The sequence below is a fragment of the Idiotropiscis lumnitzeri genome, chromosome 11, assembly GCF_059441095.1.
Source record: "Idiotropiscis lumnitzeri isolate Australia: NSW breed Sydney's pygmy pipehorse chromosome 11, RoL_Ilum_1.0, whole genome shotgun sequence".
Taxonomy (NCBI): Eukaryota; Metazoa; Chordata; class Actinopteri; order Syngnathiformes; family Syngnathidae; genus Idiotropiscis; species Idiotropiscis lumnitzeri.
This window is the reverse complement of record NC_142401.1, coordinates 19,835,694-19,847,869: the sequence shown is the minus strand read 5'-3', so window position 1 is coordinate 19,847,869 and position 12,176 is coordinate 19,835,694. Positions and strand designations below refer to the sequence as shown.

At 39.4% G+C, this 12,176-nt stretch overlaps 1 protein-coding gene across 3 annotated transcripts in view; it reads right to left on the bottom strand.

The window, feature by feature from the left end:
• LOC148327800 (receptor-type tyrosine-protein phosphatase gamma-like) overlaps positions 1-12,176 on the bottom strand; it is a 456,824-nt gene that overhangs the window by 43,167 nt on the left and 401,481 nt on the right. The window lies entirely within an intron of this gene.

The window sequence follows — 12,176 nt, the reverse complement described above, 5'->3', positions numbered from 1 at the left end:
GTTTCTTTTTTGATTGGCTGTGAGAAATCTGAGTTCTGTACTGGCATGTATATTGAGGCATCTGGAATCCATTTTAATTTAAGATTAGATGTGTTTTTCCAAATATGTTTCCTTTTCTTAGTGCATTAACACTTACCAACCAATCTGTAAAATTAATTGCACGATAGCACTGCCACTTGAGGAAGTGTCGTTGTTTTTGTTTTTCAATATAATATTGAAAACAATTCCAATGTTAGATAACTTTAGGCACAAAAGCAGCATCATTGCAAGCAGAAAGATTGGTCTTTTATGCCACTGTGGACACCAGGATTTACAGCTGTTTGAGTTGATGACATCATTAAATTCAAATGAATGATAATTAAATTCAGCAACATAATTTCGAAATTGACAGGCACAATACAATTTGTATGAACAAAACCAATTGTTCATTCATGATATTGTTATGTTTTTTATTGTTTAATAAAAACTCTTGCTTCAATTACCAGGAATTAACTAGCAAAAACAAAACAAAAAAAAAAAAAGATCCAAAAAGTGGAAATAAAATGTGTCCGTCTGAGAAAGGCACCATAAACTGGAATATTATCTTTTACCAAAATGTCACACAAATGCTACAGTTTTGCCCTAATTTCTCTTGGAATGCCAAAACAGACTGTTTAAAAATAAACATATCCTTGGCAGCACAATTTGCTTCCGTTTATTTTTTTTCCCGTTATCAATTGAAGCATGTGGTATACCATTGTGGAAATGAGCCCACATTTTCTTTTTGATAGTCAAATGTTTTCACGTCAGCTGTGGGTTAGCATTTCCACTTCATACGTCGTCATACTATTAATACCATCATTGATTCTGTGGGCACAGATCATTACCTCAAATGGTTTTGCAGCAAAAAAAAACAAAAAAAGACAAGCAACTGATAATCTTAAATAAGGCAAGGGCACTGCTTCGCAAGGTGTTAGTCTCAACACTCATGTGGAACGCTTTCCCTGATCCCATTCTGTAGGGAGACAGGTTTTGTGATTCAATGGGTTTCAATTAAGATCTGAGGGATTAAATGTCTTCAATAGAAATCAATAAACAGGATATGTTCATTTTGGTTGTGGATGTCAACCGTATGATCCTCCATTATTTGTATTTTTTTTTTCTTTAACGACCACACTGTGGATAACTACAAAGTCACTAACTAACAGCTGTGAGTCCTTCTACGTTCGTGGCAGACAATGAACAGATGGGCGGTGACATTTTGGTTCTGGGTGGCTTAGTGAGTCAAGATCAACATGTCTTGTCTCATACTTATGTACGCTTTAATTAAGAAGACAAATATATAAGTAAAACGATGTTGGTCCACTGCCATATTAAAATATTTTCCTTTGTGTTGGATGGCATTCAATTTCTTTCAGATGTGTGTTTCATTTTGAAAAGGCGTGATTTCAAAGATGGCATGCTTAACTGGACCTCTGCCTTCTCTTCATTTAATTCCTACTTTCATTTAATGTATGTGTTTGACACTCTTCTGCTGAAGGATATAGGGATGACCTTACTCCCCTTTCGAGTCTCTTTAAATTAACATTCACTTCAGAAATCTACGTTTTTCTAAAATCACAGTTTACATATATGTGAGGTATTAAATACCAGCTGGCCACTATACAATAAAATGAAACTAGTGAGCTTTTCTATCACTACTGCAATGTCAGAATACTCCATCAGTATTCTCCTTCTGTCTTTATCCCCCGACCTCACTTTGTGGCTAATGACAGCTCTCCCATCACTGTTGAATCGAGCTTCCCTTATTCCTACTATCAAGAGGGCTGTGTGATGCATGTTGGAGGGAGAACGATCTGTTTGAGAAGGGGAGAACAGGGGGTGGGGAGGGTATTGGCGAGAGCATTTTCAAGTCAAGCGAGTCCCTGATGTGTCCCAGAAAAGAAAAAGGGAATGGTAAGACAGAAAGAAATGACAGTGGGAATGAGGAGGTTTCAGAGAGAGGAATAGTCTCTTGTGGTAATGATGGGAGGGTGAAACATTTGGCTCATCACAGTTGATCGCTATTTCTGAAAGCTAGGGGGCACTCTGATCTCTTTTTTGCAGCCCGTTCACAGTTTTGCCATGAAGCCACAGGCCCAAGGTCATGCTTCTTGCACAGACTGGCAGTGTTGTATCGCCTCCAGCTTAGCATTAGTATTCTGTGCGTTGACCAGCAGACTACAATGTTAGGGAATGAAGCATACAGGCTACTCCGCCACCTTCTCGTATAGCTCTTTTTGTCTCCTGATGAGAACAGTTTTCATGGAACTCAAGGACTATTCTGTTTAGTGCGAGTGTAATTCACATAATGAATGTCACTGTTCAGTTTAGTGGTAATTTTATCCCTCTAAATTCCATTATTGTATTATTTTATTTGGTCATTATTATTAAGCTGCTGTACAATGTTGAGACTGACAATGAAATCAATTCAGTAACAAAAAAAATCTAACTAAACCGTGTGGTGCAATTTTAACTGAGGTCTCCACCTAGTATAAGTCGATATGCAAATGTATATTGTGCAACCAAGAACAAAAATTGAACCGAATTTCAAAATCTGAATCAGAATCCACATTCGTGGCACAAGCACACTGGGAATTTGTCTCCGGTAGGTTGAGTAAAACTAGTACTACGGGTAAGAAGCAACGACTGTATAACAAAAACTGGACGTAACAGATGCACTACTGAGTATTTATGTAATGCGAGAGTACCATTTGTGTAGTCGTGCCAAACAGTGACAGCTGTGCAAATAAGGAGAATCCATCCATTATCTGAGCCGCTTCTCCTCACGAGGCTCGCGGGCGTGCTGGAGCCTTTCCCAGCAGTAGGTGGGGTACACCCTGAATTGGTTGCCAGCCACACAAAGACAAACAACCATCCACGCTAACGCTCATACCTAGGGACAATTTTGAATGTTCAATCATCCTACAATGCACATTTTTGGAACGTGTGAGGAAACTGTAATACCCGGAGAAAACCCACTCAGGGACAAGGAGAATATGTTAACTCCATACAGGAAGGCCGGAGCCGGAATCGATCCCTTGACCTCTTCACTATGAGGCCATCGTGCAAACTAATTGTCCACCGTGCCGCCCATGTGGAGAGTCCTCAAGCAAATATAAAGTGACCGGTACTGCGGCAATTATGATATAATGACAATTGTGCAAATAATGCACAGAGCACATTAAAGTGTCCAGTTGTGTGGAGCAGTGATAGGCAACACTTATACAATATTTGTCTATCTAGGGCAGGTGTAGGCAAACTACGGCCACATGCGGCCCGTTCAAAGACATATATATTGTTGAAATGCTTTTGTTCACTTTCATTTAAAATTAAATGTATTTTTTTCTCCGATGAGGTGAGGTTACCAAAACACTCCATCCATCTGCTCCTGATCCAGCCCCTCTCTCAAATTTAAGAACCCATTGTGGCCCATCAATCAAAAAGTTTGCCCACCCCTGATCTACGGAATGAAGCATCAAGTCTACTCTGCCCACTTCTCTTATAAACTTTGTCTGCTGATGACAAAATTTCATGGAACTCGTGGAATATTATGGGGATTTCATATTAAATCGATATGGTTCAGCCTGGTTATATAATATGTAAATATGTTCATTACCGGTATTTTTTTTTTTCAATGCATCACAGATTGTTGTCAGTTTGAACTGCTGATGGAAGACAAATTATTTAATAAAACATTGCAAAAGACAATGCCAAGACACATTCTGAAAAGGTTACAAAATTGTGCCGTTGTAATAAAAGAGTGAGAATACAAGCCTGGCATGCCAGCGGTCCATAGCTGACTTCTATTGAAAATCTGTACTGCATTATGAAATTAAACATGACAAATTACGACAAAGGAGACATTGGATTGTTGAGCAATTAACGTTGGACATCAACTTCACCGATAAACTGCAATGCAAGAATCAAGTACCAAGGCAATTGTTTTTTTGCTGGCATTTAAATTGGGAAAGCCAACTAGCAAGGCTTTTTCCGAAAGCGAGTTATTGAAAGAATGCATGGTAGTGACTGCAGGTTTCTTGTGTCCGGAGAGCAAAGGCAAGTTTGAAAAAATATTTTGTCACGCAGGACAGTGACTCGCTGTGTTAAACAAAAAAAAGTGCAGACCTCTAAGTTATATTCATTACCACTGGATGAAAGGAATAACATAAAAGACACACTAAGCTTTTAATTTTTCCTTCTATTTCATGAAAAAAAATGCATGAGGAAAGTTTGAAAGTGCTCTTTTAATTAAATGCATATTCATGCACAGCACTGGAAAAGAAAATGAGCAGTGCAGAAATGTGAGATATTGTGTATTTTGTTGGGTAACAATGTTTGGAAAGTTGAAAGTTACATCATTAATCTTTTTACAATAAATGTTGATTTCTGTAACTTTGCACACGCAATTAAAACTTATTAAAAAGGGATGCAATCTCCAGGTTTGATAGATCACGGAATGCACGTTGTTTTCGTCAATTTACTTTTTTTCCTCCCAGTCTTTTGCCAAATAGTGTGCCAACACCGCATCTTGCATATTCATTGACACAAACATACTACCTGGATGAGAGCTATTTTGCACATTTGAAAGGTGCAGTACAGAGTGTACGCTGTTAGTAAATCGGGTTGCATATTTATTTGCGTGTGCATACAGTGCGATGAAGTTTGCACAATTCTTTACTATATTTGACCCAAACAATCAAATATTCCTGGACCTACCTGATTTCAAGTTTTTCAACCCATTGTGGCCCATAAGTCAAAAGGTTTGCCCATTACTATTTTAAAGCCTTGTCATATGTAAAACATTTTGAGATTATTGTGGGGCTAAAAATAAAAATGACAAATAATCAGGACATTCGATGGTTAAAAAAATACTGTATATATATTTTTTTGTCATCTCATGAGGGTGAAGCAGTGCATCATTAAACTATGTATAGTCCAAGCTTATTATCGTAAATAAACAACTAAAATCAAAAAAAAATTTTGTTAACGAAATAAAATAAAAATGAGAAAATATAAACGAAAAAAATAAAACAACGGTGGTGAAAGTTGGGATGAAACGGCATGCACCATTTGGGATTATTTTGAATATGATTGTGTCTCAAACAAAAGCAAATGCATCGTCATGGAGACAGCTCTCTTGTGTGGCATACTGCCATCTCTCTCTTTCTCTCTCTCTCACTCATGCACACTTTCAATATGCAAGGACTTAAATATGATGACTAATTATAGTGATTTAAAAAGTCTGCACATTCCAGTACAATTGCCAGGTTTTTATAATGAAAAAAAAAATTAGACCGTGATAAATAATTTCCACCGTTAACGACCACAATAAAATTTCGCTAACACATGGGAAATGTGTTATGGGCTGATGAATCTATGGCTGAACCTTTTGGTCGTATTTCGTAAAGGACAAACACAACACTGCTCTTCACTAAAGAACACCCTACCTCTACCTATTTTCTTTTTTTTTTTTTTTGCCCGGACTGGAACCAATTATAAACAAGGCCATATACCCAATTGTAAGATTGCGTGCACACGACACACTTGTGTAATGTCATTGATATGTTTGTTTTCACACCCCTTCCAAAAAGTTAGGACTTTTATCGAGTTGCATGGATTATAGGTCACCTATTAATGGTGGGGTAACTTTTGAAATTATTTAGTTTGGTGTCATTTTTGATGTCACAAAAAATAGCTTTGCAAAAGGGGTGCATAGACTATAACCACTGAGTTAGCAACATTTAGAGTATGTTGCGTGTTCCATCTGTATTCACCATTTTGACTGTAGAAGCAGCATTAATGAACTGCACTTTTCTTGGTTAGCACAATGGCCTTACAGTGGAATCGATTCTGGCTCCGGCATTGCTGTGTGGAGTTTGCGTGTTATCCCCGGGTCTGCGTGGTTTCCTCCGGGTACTTTGGTTTCCTCCCACATTCAAAAACATGCGTGGCAGGTTCGTAGGACACACGAAATTGCCCCTAGGTATGAGTGTGAGTGCGGATGGTTTTTCGTCTATGTGTGCCCAGCGATTGGTTGGCAACCACTCCAGGGTGTACCCCGCCTACTGCCCGAAGACAGCTGGGATAGGCACCAGCAACCACCCGCGACCCCTCTGAGAAGAAGTCCACTGCACATGCCAATTTTCTTTCTTTTTTTTTTTTTTTGAATGTTCACTGATGGAGGAGTGTATGTGAGAGTTTATGTTTTTTTTTATTAAGGAAAAACAATTACATAATAGTACCATATACATGAGACACACATGACAAGAATAAACAATATATAAAGTACTTACCAAAAAAAAAAACAGGTAGATTCAAATAATTTCAAGGTTCCGCAAATATTTATAGCTCTTGGACCTGAAATTCTAGGGCCTGACAATATTTTTTTTATCCCGATTCTGATAGTCAGCAGAATAAAATGCCAATAGATGTTTAATATGAAAACTATTTAATGTCTAATTTAATAACCATTTTCTTCTTCAGCCTGGAACAAATCGGGTTCAGTACGGCATTAGTCATAAAAATGCCCCCGCAACTCCAAAAAAAAGCATCCGTGCATAACGCTGTCGCGGGAGAGACGCTAATGGCAGAGGTTTATTTACGTGAAACAGCAGCGTGCGTTCAAGCGTGCCAGTATTTCCTTTTTCTGACAACACGTCACTCTGCAACTGCAATTCCTATTTGCAATCGCCGCAAAACCAGTGGCCGAGACTTGGCACCTTCCACCTGATACTGGGCCAGACTAAAATCAACCTTCGGCCTTTGTTAATCGAACCCCTTTTTTAAAATTTGTCACACCCCGCCCCAAAAGTGGGAGCCTGGCCGACCTAGAGGGCCGGACCGTTCCCCACCCAGGATGGACTGCCCAGTTCTGCTATTTTGTTCAATATTTATTAAAGCTAATGAAAAAACACTTTCCCAGAAAAAAGGTGGGCTTGGTATGTGTGATGTTTAGACCCAAATAACATCAGAGGGGCTGAGAAAATTGGGGCCAATAATTAATTAAATTATTAATTGTTTACATGTCAGACTACTTTTGGGGTTACATTTGCAGGAAAGCAACCAACACCGAGATCACAGTCGACTCAGAAGCGAGGTCACCGTCGAGCCAGCAGTGAAGTCAAAACTTGAACCAACAGTAAAGTCAAATTTGATCCAGCAACGAAGTTACAGTCGGCCCAGCAGTGAAGTCACTATCAACCCAACAGTAAAGTCCCATTTTGGGATCTATCGCAATTCAACACACCTGGTCATATCCATGACCCAGTGATCCAAAATAATCACTGCATCCAAATTTAGGAATGGGTTAACACGTAAACAAATTTGGGTTGTTTTTAACCCAGCAGTTTCAAGGGTGTATGCAGTACACATAAATTGTCTGTTTCAAAAATATTTAGCTACATTTCCAATGTCATGTGTACCAATGGATGAAATACCAAAGCTTTTGGTTACTGTTTTTGTGAGGAGCGAGTAACTCGCCAGGTCCATTCATGTGAATGAGAGCGAGCCCTGTCAATTAGCAATTTCCTCTTTAGGACCGCAGCATTATTGAACAATGTCAGTGAAGGAACACACAGGCTGATACAATAAAAGATGTGGACTACAATAAAAACAAACATCTGGATATATTGAAAGACGATAATTGCTCTCATTCACTTGAATGGACCCATTCAATATAATCACCCGTGTGCCCCTTTCATGAACATTTTTACCATAAACTTTAGTATTTCATCTACAGGCACATATTAAATTGTAACTATTGTTATGTATTGTTGTGGAATACAAACAACGTGTACTGTATTTTTATGCTTTGGTGACAGGCAGTTGTGTTTCACTCACTTAAACCTGGAAATTGATTTTTCGTTCGTCTAAAAGCTTCTGCGCATTTAATAGGCTATAATTTGGGATGTCGCCACATCCTGCAACGACAATTCGTATTTGGAATAGCCGCAAAAACAGTGGCCGGGACTTGGCAACCCGTAAAATCTTATGGCAAAACTGAACACTGTCGGTGAAACCCATGGCGAAACTCAGACACACAGCACAGCGGCGCACTATCAGAATGTAGAAATTATGTCTATTTGCGCCACAACAGCCGTGTGTTGCCATTTAAACCAGGTTATTCAAATGTGGGATTAACACTGACCGCTCCACTCAGGTAAACGGGTTATTTTGAATGTTTCATAAACCAGAATTTTGACCCTAACCCAAATTTTGACCGCACGTAAACAAAGTCACTGAGTCTGGGGCATATTGTTTTTCTCTTTATCAAAATATTTGGGTTCAATGTGGTATTTTATCAACTAATGATGTTTTTACTACAGTTAAAGGTATCCCAAACCTATTCGCCTGCATTTATCCAACAGCATGATTGTGTCCTAGTTTGGAGATGATTTTTACGGGGGTGGGGCTGGATATCTGTTACATAACCAGTGTGTTTGGCACCTCATAGTCCTCTTCATGCCTGTGCGCTTGTCTTTATAAAGTGTGTAGCTCACACTCTTGGAGTAATAAGCATGACTAATAAGCAAGAGTTCAAGCGGGGAGTATAGGCTGAATGCTTGACTCACTAAGTAGCAAGTGACCTTACTTTAATGAATTTGTTTAATAAAATCCATCTTCGATCCTGCAATGTGCAATAGACAGAGAGACAGAGAGCTGGACATCACATCAGAGCACCGTGTGTGTAATTTGAAATGTTAATTGTTCTTGTGAATCTCATAGTTGTACTAAATGACAGTGGTGAGTGGTCAAGGCCTTCAAGGCCTTCTCTGCTGGCCTAACATAATCACAAAATCATGATCATATTATTTACATTGATGTCACATTATATCCTAGTGTTGAATTTTTAGGTTGGAATTTTCATTCTGTCAGAATTCAGCTACCTCGTGTTGCCAGGCAGATTTTATGATACCAGTAGCATACACCTCTGTGACTTTTAATTGAATACCTCTGGTGTAGTGTTACATTACCCTGAATTTGTTGTGGGCCGCGTGGGTCCAGTTCCCCCTGGAGCTGCCAAAAATTATTATTTTACTGGTCGACTACCCACAGAAGTTGCAATTAGTTAAACTAGTTAACCTACCAAACAATTAGTTAACGACTACCTGTGGAGGTCAAAGGAAAAAAAAAAATATGCTTTATCAAGAAAAACTGCAAACGTGTTTTTTTTTGTTATATTGGTTGTATTGAAGCAAACATAAAGCCCTCTACACACCAATTCGACATCAGTCGTCGTGGCTAATTGTCGTGTCAGCTTAAGAGTTGGCACGTCGGACTGAAAATTGACCAAAGAAGTCACCGCAAAAGGTGACGGTGACGCCAACTACTCCAGACCTTCTGCGCATGCGTGAGAAGTAGTACCTCTCCACGCCATCGGCGGCGATAATCACTGCGTAGCCTTTGACGGTGATGTCAAATAATGGCGGTCTTTCTTGAATGAAAGTGATTACTCCAGCCAGACTTTATGTTCATAGAGGAGATGTGAAAATAAGAAAAGTTCATTTAGTTCTTGAGAATGGATTCAATTTTCACAGTTTTTCCGCTCTCATCAGATTCTTGTCCAGTGCACTGATTCGCTAGCTAACAGCCAATCACAGGGCTCATTTAACCCGACAGCCTGATTCAACATGTAGATGGTGTGTTGAGGCTTTCATCGCACACGGGACCCATTTGTCTAGATGAAGACGCATTGTCAAAGTTAAATATAACCATCTTCACTGTTAACACAGTATAGCAATAACTGGTAATGTTACCACCATTGAATTCTAAAAATATTGTTGTAATAATGATGTGGGTGTGTGGGGTATCTGTGTGTTTTTTTTCTTTCAAATAAACAACACATACTGGGGCTTGTGGAAGAGAGTGTTTGTAAGTGTGTCCAAGCGCTTTCTTTGTTTTGTGTGATAGAACTGAGTTTTAGAGGAAATAAATAGGATGTGAATCACTCTTAATGTTGAGGGGATTTAGACAAACACATGGCACTTACATTTAAGACAGCTAGGAACTGTTTTAAAATGCACAATTTCTTCACTTCTGCTTAACTAATGAAGTGAATCATCCTCTCCCATCTCTCCATGTCCTCTCCAACTTCTCCTCAAACACCTTTTATCTGAAAGTCTTAGCTAGCTGCATCCAAAAATCTCTTTGCCTCCTACTGGCTGGCTCAATTCCCAACATTTTTTTTACTCATTTCACCACTGACCTTCCAATGCACATGTGCAAACCATCTCAATCTGGCCTCTTTAGCTTTGTTTTCAAAAATTAAAATTTGTGCTGTGCCTCTATTTAGCTAACTCCTGACCATGTCTAACCTCCTCAATCCCGAACAAGAACTCAGCATCTTCAATTCTTCCATCTCCAATGCTGTATCCAGTGCTTACTTCCACCTCTCTAGGTTTTCTTCCAACTGCTCACTACTTTCTTGTGTGATTACGACGTCATTTGCAGACATCAATCCATGGAGACTCCTGTCTGACCTTATCTGCCAACCTGTCCATCAGCAGAGCAAACAAAGAAGGACTCAGAGCTGATCCTTGATGCGGTTCAACCACCAGCTTCAAGTCTTCTGTCACACCTCACCACTGTTTTACTCTTCCCCATATATGCCCTATATCAGTTCAACATATTTTTCTGCCATCCCAAATTTCCTCATGGAGTACCACATCCTCCTTTTGCAGCCCATCATGTGCTATTTCCAAATTCATAAAGACACAATGCAGCTCCTTCCGACCTCGCCTGTACTTATTCATCATTTTCAGGGCTCTGTTTTCCTCTTTCTAGGCATGAAACCATACAGTTGCTCACAAATATCCACTTCTTGTCTCCACCCGGCCTCAAATACTCTCTCCCAAGTGCTCATTGCATGGCTCATTAATTTACACCAAATTCCAACTTGCTACATCTCAACACTTCACAACTGTTCTTGGAAAAAAAAAGCGCCAGAACACTTTAGTCCACACATATTCTCATTCCTAAAATTCTGTTAACTAATCTAGTACAAAAAAATCCATTGCCATCAAGCCTTTGCCCATCGATAGTTCTAAAGATATGACAGTGGACCAAGACTTTCCAATCTTTATCCTTCTGAGCGCTTTCCTGACTTCATCCTTTCTAATCTGGCCAACCTCCGAATTCACAGTTGTACTTCCTCTGTTCTTCTCTTCTATTTAATTTTCCCCATTCATCAACTTCTTAAAGTAATTCTTTCATCTACATAGGAGCCTTTACTCACTCACCAGTACATTTCCAGCTGTATTTCATCACCCGATCAACCTGCTACAAATCATTCCCAACCCTTTCCCTCTTTCTCATAAATCTGTTCACTTATTTTCTCCTTATATTGTACCCAACCTCATGTACAACTCATCATAAACTTTCTGTGCTGACTTTTCCAGCTCCTGCATCCCCTTCTGTGTCCTCTCCATGTGCGCTCTTACCAGCCCATCTTTTCTTCGCCAACCTCAAATTTCTGTACACTCTCCTGAATCTGTCATTCCACCACCAAATCTCATTATCTTATTTTGTCTGCCCAAAGAATACACCAAGCACATTCCCATCTGTGTCACGGTTGAAAAATCCATTTCCTGTACCGATTTCCCTTTTCAGGATCTCAGGGAGTTGGAGCCTAGTCCTGACTTCAGACAAAGTGCAGACTATACATTATGTACATAAATGTTTTTGCCCATCACTCATTGTGGCTAGTAGTTTTCCAAAGCTAATAGCCTCTTAGCTTTCTTCCAGTTCAGGTGACTGGCGGAGCTCAATAGCAGGAGACCGGGACAAAAGAACTACAAAAATATTGAACGCCTGCAGTGTTTTTTCCGTTTTACACAGGTGTCTTCAAGCGTTATCAACGATGACAATATCATCAAGGTATTAGCATCTGTATAATTAAATGACACCAGCTGTGATTGATCGGTGGCCAGTTCTTGGTGTTGGCAGCCAGCAGTTATATCCACAGCACACGCAGGATGTCCGCTAACCTGCTTTCCGGGTTTGTTCATGTGACATTCCACTTAAAGGTAATGTTAAATATGATTAAAGTTTTCTATGGCATGCTAAATGTAACATGAGCTGTATGTGCTAACTTCTTAAATATAAATGACCCTATGCACACTGAAATCAAGACTACATGGATGTTTAATGCTCCAGTC